We start from the raw sequence: 13,807 nt of genomic DNA on the forward strand, positions 1-13,807 counted from the left end.
GACCTTTTGAATAGCTCCTAGAGTCCCTCTCTTTTGATAAATAGGAGCACAGAAAAATCTACTATTCAAGTCCTGCATGAAACTCATTCCAGAACTAGCAGTAGCGACCCCAGTTTCTTGACAACAGTCAGAATGTTGATGACCTTCAGCTGATCTTCACGATAGACAACTCCCCTGAATCAATCCTGGAATTCCAGGGCACCATGCTTCACATCCGCCAGTGGATGGACCGAAACCACCTGAAGCTGAACCCCAGCAAGACCGAGCTAGTCTTGAACGGGAATAGCCAAACTCTCTGGGGACCACATCGGCTCCCCCCCCCACTCCTTCCACCTCGGTTAAAAGCCTAGGGGTGACCATTAACAACGACTTATCTTTAAAAACCCAAGTAGGCACAGTAGTCTCTACCTGCTTCTTCCAGCTACACAGGATCAGGAAGATTAGTTGCATGTTCACCCACTCGGCGCTAATTCCGGTTGTGATAGCCTTAGTTCTATCTCACCTGGATTATGCTAACTCTATATACCACTCTTCCTCAGCAAACGCCTCCAGCTGGTCCAGAACCAGGCGGCCAGACTGATCCATCAGCAACCTAGATGGCAATCTGCCAGACCCCTGTTAAAAAATCTTCACTGGCTCCCTATCCCCCCAACGCACCTCATTCAAGACGGCCTGTATCATTTTTAAGTCTCTTCACGGCCGCAGTCCCAAATATATCAATCACCTGCTAACCAGGTACACCCCTTCCCGTAATCTTCGCTCTGCTAACCTCCAACTCCTGCTCACCCCGTCTTTTAAGCTACAACGTCAGGGTGGCTGCAGGTTTGCAACGCTGACCCCCAGACTTTGGAACTCCCTTCCGTTAGAAATTTGATCCTGCAATAACCTCTTGAGGTTTAGGAAAATGCTCAAAACGTGGCTGTTTACACAGGCCCACGTGTAATTCTGTCAAGGTCCTGGCACACGCTACTGCTAGCGCCATGAAACCTCCCGGTGAACGTGCACTCTACAAGAAATTAATAACATAACATAACAATGTTGGTTCACAGTGGACAACACCTCATGAGTCAAGCAGACATCTATGGGCCTGATGTACCATTATTCCATTCATGAAAACCTCTGTCAATGGAATAGAATTTTGTGTCCTAACCTATGTACTAATAGGTCAGTTCATAAAATACCAAATCACAGGGGATAGAAGAATGACCTGTCTAATTAACATTCATTAGTCAGGTCGCAATTTGCAACGACGTATGATTGACTACAATCACAGGGATGGTGGCCTGCCAGGGACAACAAACCACCAATTCTATGATTGTATTAAAAAATTGAATGTTTTTTTTTATGTAGTACAAATTCCTTAATGGAACCAGGGCTGTTTTTAAATTGAAAAATGTTTTCAGTTTTAGAAAAATTCAGCAAACTCCTTCCGACATAAGAGCACCCCTTCACCCTTTGCACTGAGAGCACCCCTTCCCCTCTGCAAATGAGTTACCACCCCAACTCAGGGTCAGTTCTGTGATCCAATTGAAGTTGTAAACCATTGATGCATTCCTAGGAGGAGGAGGATGCCTTTTTTAATCCCATCCTATTTGTGATTAAGAAAGGATCACAAAAGTCCTTTGATAAGTTGAAAAGGATTTTCTAACTCATAACATGGCTTCCATTGTTATATTTCCATACATTCCATATATTGTAGCGAAGTAGCTTATTTCTTACATTCTCCTCAAAAATATTTTTTTAGCTGTGAACTTTTGCACATATTTGCATGCACAACAATGTTGGATTAATTTCTCTGAAACTAAATTGTTTTCACATCTAGCTTCGCACAACATTATCACAACGCCCTGAACATCATGTACAAGGTCTCGTTTCACACTATGTACAAATGGCATTACTATCTTCATCCGTGGGGCAACAGGGCTATCTACATATCCAAAACATCTCTAATCTATACGCACATCAAAAGGCTGCTTTCTAATCAAAAGGCTGCTTTCTATTATAAAAGATGAGCATCCCGATACATTAGCAGAGGAGGCGCTTCTGCTGACACAGAGGGACCTTGCATGCTAAGAAATCACCATGCAGCGGTCTGAAATCTCGTGAGGGGTGTCCAGTTTGAGACCAAGACAGGGTCCTTCATTATATCCCATCATTTAATGGGGTTTGATCGTCTCTTAGAGGGATTCTTGGCTCTAGACCTACACACATTCTAGGTACACTTAAAGTAGGGTTCGCATAGGAGTACGCTCAATTACTGCCTTGTTTTATATGCCTGTATATATACACTGTTTTAGCACCATGGTAGAACTATATCTACTATTTACGCTTTTGGTGCTTGTAATCACGTTTATCTGCCTCTGTCTACTAATCACTGCACCACATGTATATTATGCAAGAATAACGCTGGCTTAATAAATATTATTGAAAATTTCCCACTGTGTATTCTCTGTATATTTCTTTGAGAATAAGTGAGCACGAGTGACTGAGCGAAAGGTTCTGTACTGTTTCCACAATCCCTGAGGGGTCAGGGTTGTCATGTTCAGTGGTTGCCAGAAAACCAGTCGCTCCCTGATAGGTTAGAGGGGGGCTTATGGTTGCACCCATGAGCTAGCTGGTCTATAGGCCAACATATCCTGCGGGGTGTCCAGAATCAGTCTTGGCACCAAGCCCCTAGTCTATGTTGTCCAAACAATGCGCATATCCTACGGATTAGTAGGAACAACATGACACCGTATGGTTTGCAATCGTAAAAGAGCATGGCACATCAGGCCCCATTGTCTTTAAAGTGATCCTAAAACACGGATCCTACAGTAGTCCTTCTGGCTATTCGTAGGTGGCAAATACACCATCATGCTCGTGACACCCATCTAAAGATTTTAGTAGTTATTGGAAATGAGCAACTTAAATTCTGCATCATGAGCACCTAAATATCAATGTCTAGAACCTACCTGGGAACCTACCACGGAAATCTGAGACATTATCATCACCCTTTCCCGTGACGTGGCCTTCGTCACTGAAACGCGGATCAAGCCTTCTCAAACCCAACATCACCAGTGCCACTCCCGATGGCTACAAGTTGATACACAGAGACTGCCCCAACAAACATAGTGGGGGCATCTCCATCATCTTCAAGGAAACCATCCGATGTACCGTCAACGACGATGACCCGACGCCTCACATAGAACACCTCAACTTCTGACTACAAACCGACGCTAAGCCCATGATAAAAGGCACCCTCGCCTGCAGACACCTAGGATCCCGACCAGCCTTCTGCGACACCATTTCCCCCCTTGTCATTGATTCCCAACCCTAAGTTGTGATTGGCGTTCTCAATTTCCACATGAACGACCCCAAGTCTACCTCCCTTCTAGAGAACCTCAACAACATTGGCCTTACCCAACTGATTACCGTACCCACGCACAAAGCCGGGCACAAACTCAACACGATTTTCACTCCCAGCGACAGAATCAAATTCACCTACATCACAGAACTCACCTGGACCAACCATGCCATTGTTCACTTTACCATTCCCGACACCCAACATACCATCACCAATCACCACAGCTCCACCCACACAGATGGGAAAGGTACCGAGACTCAATGGACACAGGTCCTCAGCACCACACAACCCGAAACGTCAGCAGACCTTGACCAGGCCATCCAGAACTTCTCTGCCAAAATCAACAAATGCGCCAACAGAGTTGTGCAGCTGAAGCCAGCAAAAACCAACAAAACTTCTAAACAAGCCAGCTGGTACTCTCCAGAGCCAAGCGCAACTGCTACCTACTGTTGAAGCGATGGTGCATCACCAAGCACCCCTCCGACAGAGCCACTCACAAATCAGCCCTCAGTAACTACCACCTGCGCATCAAGGAAGCCAAGAGAGCAGCCATCACTGGCCGATTTGAAACCGCAGCCAATCACATGAAGGAATTCTTCAAAATTGTAAAGGAATTCTCCAACCCAAAAGCTACATAGAACACTACCCACCCCTCCCAAGAACTCTGCGACACCCTCTCGGACTACTTCCATAGCAAGATTGCTTCCATCTACAACAGCTTCAACCCCCAACCCACCACTCTCAGCCTTGACAACCTCAATCAACCAGCGAACACCAGCCGAACGATAACCACGTGGTCTACACTCACCACTCAGACAACCACAGCCATTATGTCTTCCATCCACTCCGGGGCGCCCACCAACCCTTGTCCCCACCATCTCTTCAACCTCTGAACTAACTCAATCATCACAGAAGTTGTCCGCATTCTCAACACCTCCATCTCCACAGCAATCTTCCCATATGGATGGAAACACGCAGAGGAAGACACCTCCTAAAGAAGCCTTCTGCCGACCCCAGCGACCCAAAAAATTACTGAACGATCTCCCTGCTCCCCTACCCAGCACAAGTACTTGAGAAAGCAAACACACAACAGCTCACCGAATACCTAGAATAAAGCCACCAACTCTACACCTCTCAATCAGAATTCCATGCCCACAACAGCACTGAGACCGCGCTAATTGACGCCACAGATGACATCAGAACTCTCCTTGACTGGAGAAACTGTGGCCCTCGACCTCTCTCATGCATTCCACACCATCTCCCACCACATCCTTATCGACAGACTCCACAATGTCGGCACACAGCAAAAGGCCCTCAAGTTGATCGCTTCTTTCCTTTCAGGATGCACACAGAGCATCAGACTGCCTCCCTTCACCTACGCACCCAAGGGCATCATATGCGACATACCCCAAAGATAATCCTTCAGTCCCACCCTGTGCAACAGCTACATGATCCCTCTTGTAGATGTAGTCAGATCCCACAGACTCAACATATGCTGACTACACTCAACTAATCCTCTCTCTCACCCAGGATAATCCTCTCTCTCACCCAGGACCCCCAACGCCAAATCCAACTTCTCCCAGCACCATGACCAACGTAGTCAAATGGATTAGAGACTGCTGCCTCAAACTCAACTCCAACAAAACAGAAGTTCTGATCTTCGGGAAGAACACCTTTGAATCGTACCAAAGCTGGTGGCCAGCAGAACTCGGACCAACACCCACATCGACAAACCATGCAAGCAAACTTGGCATCAACCTCAACAGCCAACTGACCATGAAACGACAAGTCAAAGCAGTTGCTTCCAAACGCTTTGCATGCTCTCCAGAATCTTCAGATGGATCCAAATTAACACCAGAAAGACCATCAGACAGGCCGTCGTCTCCAGCCCAGCAGCCTTAACTATAGCAACGCTCTCAACACCGCAATTTCCACTGAGCTCCTCAAAAGACTCCAGACCATACAGAACACCACAGCCAGACTCATCCTGGATCTTCACAAATGAACCTGCATCACCCCTCACCTCAGAAACCTCCAATGGCTCCACATCCAGAAGAGATGCCAGTTCAAGATCGTCACTCACGGATACGAAGCGCTACACGATCAAGGACCATCCTGCATAAACCATCGACTGACCTTCCACCTGCCCGCAAGACACCTGTGCTCCACGTCACTTGGTCTCGCACACACTCCTGCATCCGTCGCAGCCCCAGAGGAAGCCACTCCTTCTCCTACATGGATGCCAAGACCTGGAACGCCTGCCCCTCCACCTCCAAACAGCACCCTCCCTGGCGGACTTCAAAGAGAAACCCAGGACCGGATTTATCAATGGAAAGACTGCACCCTTAGTGCCCAGATACCCCTAGGAATGACAGTGCTGTGCTATACAAATGTTGATTGACTGATTGATTGACCTGAAGCCTTATCAAGCAAAACAGACTTTGTTTTCATCCCCAATATCACAATCCATTCTTATATCCTGGGGTACTCAGACCTGAAATTATTGATTGCGCTCCCCTGTGCCAAAATCCCTGCCTTTGTAACAATAGTAATTTGTTCATCAAAAAGAGAAGGTGGGTCTCTTTGGTGTCAATGCAATACTGGAATCCATAGCAAACTAAAAAAGTACGGGAGAGGAGTTGGTCTAACGGCTAGGGCGGTCAAACTCGAAACTGTGGAACTGGGTTCGAGTCTTGGCAATTATGCTGAACATCCTGTGATTCTGGGCAAATCACTTAATCTCCCCGCGCCTACCAAAAGTGAATGTATCCACATGTAATGCAACTGGTGCTAGGTAGAGCGCACTGATACCTGATTTGGGTCAAGATCACGCTATATAAAACTCTGTAAAATAAAACAAAAAAAAAAGTACAATTTTCAAAAGAAAGCCTTCTCAATTCATATACAAATGATATAGTACACCATTTTACCAGCCTAAAGTCACCACATGCCCCTTGAAATTCATGAAGGATTTGAAAACGAACCTATTTGCTGTATTTCCAGTGTCTCTCCTGACAACATCCACTTCAGTCCAAGTCCACCTGTCTAACCTACCAGCATCGCAACCTCTTCCCAAATGATAAATTCTCTCCCATCATGGCCTTGCATGCAATCTCTGAATCCCTTCCTCAAGTAGCCATCCTGTTGGTTCAGTGCTCTCCTGTGAAATAGCTGTTAGAATGTGCCCAAGATTCTTTGCCAGGCTTTTCCTAATGGCTGTGGTGCTATTAACGGTTTCTGGGGAGTTGTCTGATAGATAACTACTGATTACTTCTGCTGTGCTATGCTCTGGGGTGCTATTGCTTTGCTCACGGGCGAACAGGAACGTTTTCCTGTCATGCAATGTCAGTTTAAAAAGAGATCTAATTATTAATGAGAGGATGTGTGCTCGGTAGAACTGCTGCTCCCCATTGCGCTTCTGCAGCTCACCCTACAACAGCATAAGAGTCAACAGCGCAGTTCCCCAAAAATTCCCTTAGGTTTGGCAGAGGTGCGTTAGTTGCTGGGGTGCTGCTCAGACATGGGATGTCTTTTCCTAGAATTGCAGCTTCTTGAGTTTTAAGGAGTGAACCGGATTTTTTTTGTCCTACTCACTCTTTGCGTGTTTCGGTCCTTTTGGTCTACTTCACCTCCTGCTGAATCTCCCACTTTGATTTTTCTAAACAGAAAGTCTTCCTTCTTTGTGTCTTTTGGTTTTGCATTTCCATTGTTATCTTCTTTCTTGATACTGCAGCAACGTTACATGGTGTCAGTCCTACAAGGAGAAGGATTGCAGCAGCCTTGGACTGGGAGCTGCATCAGAGGGGGCTCTGGCAGGGCAAACGGGGCTGCTGTCTCCATCAGTATTAGGAGCCAACAGCTTTTCCAAAAATGTATAACATTTTCTAGCAATGTTGTCTTAACCACCGCAATGCTTGAGACTCTGGTGGGCCAGGAATCTCAGAACATATCCCAGAGCATGGCTCTTCATTCTAATTCCTCTAAATGCAGTACAGCTACCATCTTGATTTCACTGTTGTTGGTACATCACATTTCATTTGACAGTATATCAACATCCTGTATTTCACTGCTACCCCCAATGCAAGGCCACTGCCCCAGTTCTAAGTGGGGAATAACTATTCCAGTTTGGCTTGTGACCCTCCAAAAGACAGCATGACCAAATAGTCTTGCATTTGGAAATAATGAGGGTTTAGAACTCAAATACTGAAATGGCACCTGCAATAGTGGTCTATAAAGATTTACAACACAATGTACAGTTCGAAACACTTTTATTGTGCTTAAGCGGTTAGACAAAAGAATACAGTAAAACACTTGGATTTCAGGCGATATAAACTATCTATAGGTAACAATTGTGAGTTCTCAAAATTTCTAGAGTTTTGGGGATTTCAGTGGTTTCTGTCTTGCCAATGTTTCTCGGCAACGTTTCACTCACTCACTGCACCTGTCTACATGTGCCCTCTTTACAGTGCAAAGGTATCAAGGGATTTACATTTTTACATTCGAAAAACAAATATATGGAAAAATGGCACACAAAAAAAAAGAGAAAAAAGAACAGGCGCCCATGCACAAATTCAAAGCTACCACCTGCAGTGCATGATGAAACACGGAGCGACTTGAAGGAACCCAATCTAACTTTCACTGAATGAGTTGCCCCCCTAGGTCAGCCGCAAGTATGCGACTGAGCAGGGGCAGCACAATCATGTTGATAGGGTGCACTGCCCCAGTCTGCTCCAGGGGCACTGCCCCAGTCTGCTCCAGGGGCACTGCCCCAGTCTGCTCCAGGGTGCACTGCCCCAGTCGGCTCCAGGGGCACTGCCCCAGTCGGCTCCAGGGGCACTGCCCCAGTCTGCTCCAGGGGCACTGCCCCAGTCTGCTCCAGGGGCACTGCCCCAGTCTGCTCCAGGGGCACTGCCCCAGTCTGCTCCAGGGGCACTGCCCCAGTCTGCTCCAGCGGCACTGCTCCAGTCTGCTCCAGGGTGCACTGCCCCAGTCTGCTCCAGGGTGCACTGCCCCAGTCTGCTCCAGGGGCACTGCCCCAGTCTGCTCCAGGGGCACTGCCCCAGTCTGCTCCAGGGTGCACTGCCCCAGTCTGCTCCAGGGTGCACTGCCCCAGTCTGCTCCAGGGTTCACTGCCCCAGTCTGCTCCAGCGGCACTTTTCAAAAGGTGCTCCTGGCCTAGACCGAGACTGTGCGTCCATTCTGTAACCGGGGCCCAGGAATGTTAATAGACTTTACATTTTTAATCAAAGTCATGGTGAGAACCCGTCACGCAGTCCCCCACATTTTCTGTATAATTGTTTACACATGTCCCAGAGAAAGTTATACGAATTCTTGGGAAAACAGAATTTCTCTGCCATACAGAAATCCATGTCCTGACAGCCCCAGTAAGGTACACCTCCTCCTTCGTTGGTGTCTTGTGGTATGAACGAATTTACAGCTGGCTGCAGTTAGAACTAATGTGCCAGAAAGGGCATATAAGGGTACGGATAAGCTCGTGCCTTCGTGATATATCGATAAAAACGTATTGATCACAACATGCAACTGTTTGAATGCAATCTTCTATCACTAATAGCATACAGTATTGACTGTTCGCGCTAAAAATACACTGGTGTGGTAAATTGGGTTATCAAGCAGGAACGGAGGATACGGAGGACAGTGAACGCTGCTACATTTAATCATTCGGACGAGATAAACTGGCAACAAACTCATGTACTTTAACTGTAGAGCTTCAGAAACATATTTCTGGTACCCCATCATATGATTTCTACATTATGACTCTTTAGTCCGCCCAGAGATGCAACAGAATCAGGGTTATTCCCAGAAACGTTAGATGCAGTCACAATGCGATACCCGCTTGAGGAAACGAGCTTTCTCGTCTGTGTTCACGGCAGATAAAAAACAAGCATTTGCAATGCAATAGGTCTCGCGTTACTGAAAGTTTGAGCTGTTCGCGCTGCATTATTATTAGCAATGGCAATAGCGCAAACGTTCAATAATGCCAGACCTATTGCATTGCAAATGTTTGTTTAAAATTTCTAACTCAATTTGATGTGTGGGCTGTTCACTTATTTGTGAGCAATACTACTGTTAATCAAGCTGACATCAAACACCCACTGTAGGGTAGAGAATAAAAGAAACGTTCTGCAGTAAAGGACTGTAAAATACTGTATACACCTACCTGCACGTAAGTGAAACTCAAAGAACCCCAATACAATTGTATTTAGCATCAAATGCACAGTATAAACACACGGCTTAGAAGAGAGCGGGATCTGTTTATCTAGGAAGTGTTTGGCATTGTTTCAGCTATGGAGAAGCGAGCCTCACGATCCCCGCCGTTAATACCACCATCGACACTGCGTCCCCGCGGCAGCCTTTTAGGCAGGGCAGCGCCTTTACACAGCCCACCATTTAACACTGCACAGCTCCGCCCTGCCAGTAGGCCGAAAAACAAGCAATTGCAAACCACGATATTGGTCCCACGGGCCATCAAGACAGTGCAGCTATGGCACTTACATTTACACTTTCAAACCAAAAGAGGATGTTGAGGCACCAGTAGGTGTCAAGAATATTTAGTACTAAGGAGTTGTTGGGCAGTGTTTAGCAAACCAACATTAATTCTGTTTTTGAGCTACAGAGAACTTTACACTCTCACAACCATATTTCCGAGCAATTCATAATAAAAATCAATACATATACATACATACATACATACAAGCTGTTCTGGTGAGTCCTCATCAGCCAGTGCAGTTTACCTCTGTACTCCGCTACCCTCGGAGCCCACCTCCAGGCCCCACGTCTCCCTGCCCCAGAGCGAAGGAGACCATCTTATCCCGCAGCGTTAGAACTCAGCTCTTTGGGACACTTTGTACTCACACTCAGGAAGGCAAGCTGCAGCTGTCCCACCCGCATCCCACTGCAGGAGAGCATTCGAAACAGAGCCCGTGCCCACACTGTATTCTTATAGAGGACAGAGGTGTCCTTGGACAAGGCATGGTGTACAAACAGTCTGGGCCTTGAAGGACAGGACGGCTGCACTGCTTGCAGTGGGATGGTTCCACAATCTAGGGGTTTGCCCTCTTACTCCCACCACAACCTGGGCATGCAGTATGGCAAATGTAAACACGGTAATGTGTGGAAACGAACAAAGGCATGACTCTACTAGAAGAAAACCTTAATTAATCTCTATCACTCTGTGCCACTATACTGACCAGCTTTACTTTATAAGTCTGGAATCACAAGCAACTACCAATTCAAAGCACTGGAAGTGCTTTATCTGCAAACAAACAATAACTACATTCACAAAACAAAACATGTTATTACACATATCTTACAGGATTATAGTAGGACATATCAAAAACACATGGCTGTACTTCATTTCTCTTCCAAAGGACCCATTTTCAATATGGCTGCAAAAGCTGCACAGTGAGTGCAGTCCATAGAGGAGATAGTCCAATGTAGATCCACACAGAAGGAAGCAACGAGCCCCTCATACAACAGCAGTGTGTATTCTCAATATATGTAAGTTATGTTTTTTTCGGACTCCTCCAATCCAGAAAGTTACCGCATTTCAGCCCATCCATTCGGGCCTCTTCAGGACAGGGTGAGAAGAGGACATGGGGCCACCGAACGGTAGAGCTCCTGTAGCTTGTCCGGCTTATTGTGCTAACAAAGTCGCAGTAAGGAAGCAGGCACCTGTAATGGGGAGTACGCCGGTAGGTGCGTGTATGCTCTATTGATCACTGAGGTGCCAAAAGGTCTGTCTCTGGAAGAGGGCTCCGGCCATCCACTGAAGTCAGTCAGTTGGCCCTCGACCGCAAATCGGTGTACGATGGCAATTAGTCTCTTTGTTGGCCTGTGATCCTACCTGTCCTAAGATCGGGTAGGTGGAAGCCTGTGGAAAAAGCCTCTCCGCAGATCCACAGATGAGTCGAGGGGGCAGAAGTGCCAGCGAGGTCACATACACTGGAATGGTGGCAACACTTTTCCCACCTTTTGTGATCTACGTCTGTCTGGCGCCTTGTGGTGTAAATGGGGCATGCTAAGTTAATCATGTCATATTAGGCACCCTTAACTGAATGATACTACAGAAGGTGCCACCCTGTTAATGTCGCTGTAAGCCCGGCGCCTTGCCCAAACAGAATGAGATGATGCGGAGAGAGAGGGCTTAGGAGAAGTTGCTACGGCACTTCTTCTTTTTGAAGTTAGACTATGTCAGAAAAATTCATGCTCACATGGTGAAACCACCCGCTGCCGTGACCAATTGCCCCCATCCTTCCTCATGAACAGCCAATAAAAGATCCAGGAAAGGAAAAGCGGGACGGGCTTGGAGAAGCAGATATGGCACTTATTGTTTTTCGAGGTAGAATATGTCAGAAAAATTCAAGCTCACACGGTGAAACCACAAGCTGCTGTGACCCATTTCCCCTTCTTTTCCCCATGCACAGCCAATAAAAGATAAAGCAAATGAAAAGCAGGACGGGCTAATAAAAGGAAGACGGGCGGAAAACATCAACAAAAAAAAAAAAGTTCTCCCACAAAACAGATAACGAAGGAAAGCATACAAAAACTGTACTTAGCCGGGGCTTCTCACCCTTAAACGGAAACAAGGTATCGGCTGCACGAACGAATTAGGAAGCAGCAAAAAAAAGCGATGCTGCAGTGAACCTATAGTGAGCAGCAGGTGGGAATAGAGTTGTTTTTTAGGTCTCGCCTGAGACAGCGCTTTAGCGCTGCTCTGGCGAGACTTATAGTAAGCGAGTTTTGGCAGTGCAAACAGTGGCTTTTCAGGCCTCCAAATACAGTGCATGTGCGCCGTCCGGGCGCGCGCACCATTTGGAGGCCTGAAAGCACTCGTTTGCTTTCACTTTCGCGGCCCCTTTGATGTCCCGCACCACTGTGCCCGCCCCCACTCCCCCCTCCCACTCCCTCCTCATCAACTTCAGTGCGCGCTTGTTTATACAATGCAGCCCTGCTCTCCGCTCCCCCGCCTGGAATGCGCTCCCCCCGCCCGTTTTCTCTTCCCATATATTTGTTTCTGTCTCTGCCCACCCCTCACTCTTAATCTCTGCCTAACTCTTTCTCTTTCACACTCGTGTGCTTTGCATGGATGAGGGCAGAGAACAGTGGTGCCCGTTTAAAAAATAGCATTGGGGTTGGGGCTGTTTTTTTTGTTGTTAACAGCCCTTGTAAATAACATAATTACACGCAGCGGCTTATTAAATTATGTACCTCGCCTCGTGCATCTTCCCCCAAAGATAAGCAGGCGACACCGAGACAGCCTCATCACAGCTAACTCCCCACCGCGGTGCATAATTCTTTATTGAGGCATATTCAAATGTTTGTGTGCCGTTTAAGCAAAAAAGGTCTCTCCCAGACGTTCTGAGCTAAACATGCAATTTAACGCTTCAGGTAGAAGCGTTCAGCGCCGGGCATCCTTTACCAACAACAAAACAAAGCGCACATGAGTTTTACAGATGTATTCTCCGAACTCTTCTCGTGTCACATTAATTTTGACAAAGTGTGCTGCTTCCTCTGGGCTCAGTGTAGCGCGCGGTGCGAGTGTCAGTCTCCCCCTCCTTGTATTTATAAACAAAGTTTTACTTACCTTGATCAAAAAATGGGGTTAGGTTTAAACGCCTTCTGTGGTGGAACAATGTGCGTCTCTTTCAGAGCAGCCTAAATGTTTTCGGAAATCGCTTTCGCCTAATTAAGGGGCTTATATAGACTGCTATAAGTTTCAGGACCGCGAATGAAGTAGCAGTACGAGAGAGGGGGGTATACATTTATTAAGTACACTTTTATTGTGCGTTTAGCTCGGTGCCTCGCTGCAGACACAGCTCCCGAAATAAAGGTGTTTAATCTCCCCTCACTGACGGAAGAAAAAATAGCCTGTAACTGATCAAACAGTCAATGGTGTTGAACCAACAGTTTATGGATTGCTGTTTGTGCTACAAAATAAAAAATAAATCACTTATAAATGCGCAGATTCGTCGGAGGCGCTGAAACTGATTTGAACCACAGACCAGTTCTGCAAATACAGTACCGAGCCCAGTGCTCACAGAATATGACCCGCATGGCAGACTCTTCCATACCATTCGTCTTTTATTTTTTAATTTTTAGAGGGGGCACATGAACACCGCATGTACAGGAGCAGGGACTATGGCTAGCGCCTCCCAGAATCTCAGAGGTCGAAGGACTTGGATATTTCCTAATTTTTTTTTTTAAATCATACTGTCAGCGACACGGCTCCAGAATGGATCCCAGCAGCATTGCCTTGCAGTGCCAGAGGGTGGCTGCGCAGCCAGGGTGACCCCCCGACACCGGCCCCTGTGAGGGGTTGTGTTCGCACTCTCCAATATTGGCAGCTGGGGTTATTGTACTTGCCAATGCATGCTACTGTAAAACCGTCATTAGTGCCCCCAACCCTCAGCGGGTCTTGTATTATTGATCACTGGCAAGGACAGG

At 46.8% G+C, this 13,807-nt stretch overlaps 1 protein-coding gene across 2 annotated transcripts in view; it reads right to left on the minus strand.

Moving 5' to 3' along the window:
* ACSS3 (acyl-CoA synthetase short chain family member 3) overlaps positions 1-13,807 on the minus strand; it is a 1,078,787-nt gene that overhangs the window by 681,683 nt on the left and 383,297 nt on the right. The window lies entirely within an intron of this gene.

Source organism: Triturus cristatus, chromosome 4_1 (assembly GCF_964204655.1).
Source record: "Triturus cristatus chromosome 4_1, aTriCri1.1, whole genome shotgun sequence".
Classification (NCBI taxonomy): domain Eukaryota; kingdom Metazoa; phylum Chordata; class Amphibia; order Caudata; family Salamandridae; genus Triturus; species Triturus cristatus.